At 38.9% G+C, this 1127-nt stretch overlaps 1 pseudogene; it reads right to left on the bottom strand.

The window, feature by feature from the left end:
* The window catches only part of LOC102495049 (putative 18S rRNA (guanine-N(7))-methyltransferase), an 8650-nt pseudogene that overhangs the window by 6158 nt on the left and 1365 nt on the right, over positions 1 to 1127 (bottom strand).

The following is a 1127-nucleotide window of genomic DNA, read 5'->3' as shown; positions in this document are numbered from 1 at the left end:
AGAGACAGAAAGCGAGAAATCACCCCCCAGGGGGGATGGTCACGCCGCAATCCCTTCTCCTCCATTCTCCTCTCGGGATCTTGGGCACGCACGCACACGCGCCCGGCGTGAGTTTTAAGCCACCGGGTCCGGGACACGAACTGCGGTCAACTACGTGGGAGTCCAGCAACATAGCCATTAGGCTAACTGCTGGTTCCCTGAATGAGAACTTTTAAGCAACAAAACTTTAATATCACATTGAAGCCCAAAGACCATCCCCATCTTCCTGAGGGATGACAGACTGGTTGGAGGTCCTTGCTGATGGCTTGACTATGCTTCATTCCTGGTGAATCTTTTCACTTACTACCTCTTCTTGTGAGGTTTTCTTTTTCTTCTTAGGTAAAGAGGAATTTAGGCACATTCACAGAAAAACGAGTAACTATACTGTAATACATAGGCCTTAATTGCCTTTATCTTCATTATGGAAAACAAAACCTGTTGCTTGGCATGACTCACCTATGGAGACCCATAATTCCTAGCTAAAAACAAGGGGAAAAAATGCTTTTGAGAAAAATTTCCTGAGATTTATTTATATGCTAAAAGTCTCATTTATGGTGCAATTTGATCCATAATTGCATTGTATACAAAAGATATGAAACTCTCCTGCTTCATCAGAATCATCTAGGGTTTTGTTGGTTTGTCCGCTTTTCTTTAGATTTTTTTTTTCAAAAAATTAAATAAAGTTAAATAAAACAATTCTTTAAAAAAGAATTTTGTGGGGGTTGTTTGTTTTTCTTTTAATTTATCTTATACATTTAATCACAATATGGTACTTAGCTTGTAAAGTGAATTTACCCAACATGAATACACCTCATACCAGTAGAGGATGCTATACACATTATCATCAATAGACAAAAATCCATTTCTGTGTCCCATAAACATCTTGCCTATTTTTCTCCTTAATTTCTTTCCTCACACTCTCCCCCCTTCTTCCAGCCTCTTCCCATACTGTCATCACTATCCATAACCAATTTCTATTCTATTTTTTCTTTTTTCTTTTTTTTTTTTTTTTTGAGGTTTTTGCTATAGGGCGTGTACGCCCACCAGAGAGAGAGAGACATAGAGACAGAAAGCAAGAAATTACCCCC

Source organism: Tupaia chinensis, unplaced genomic scaffold (genome assembly GCF_000334495.1).
Source record: "Tupaia chinensis unplaced genomic scaffold, TupChi_1.0 Scaffold000361_2, whole genome shotgun sequence".
NCBI classification, from domain to species: Eukaryota; Metazoa; Chordata; class Mammalia; order Scandentia; family Tupaiidae; genus Tupaia; species Tupaia belangeri.
The sequence above is the reverse complement of the archived record's forward strand: the minus strand, read 5'-3'. Positions and strand labels throughout refer to the sequence as shown.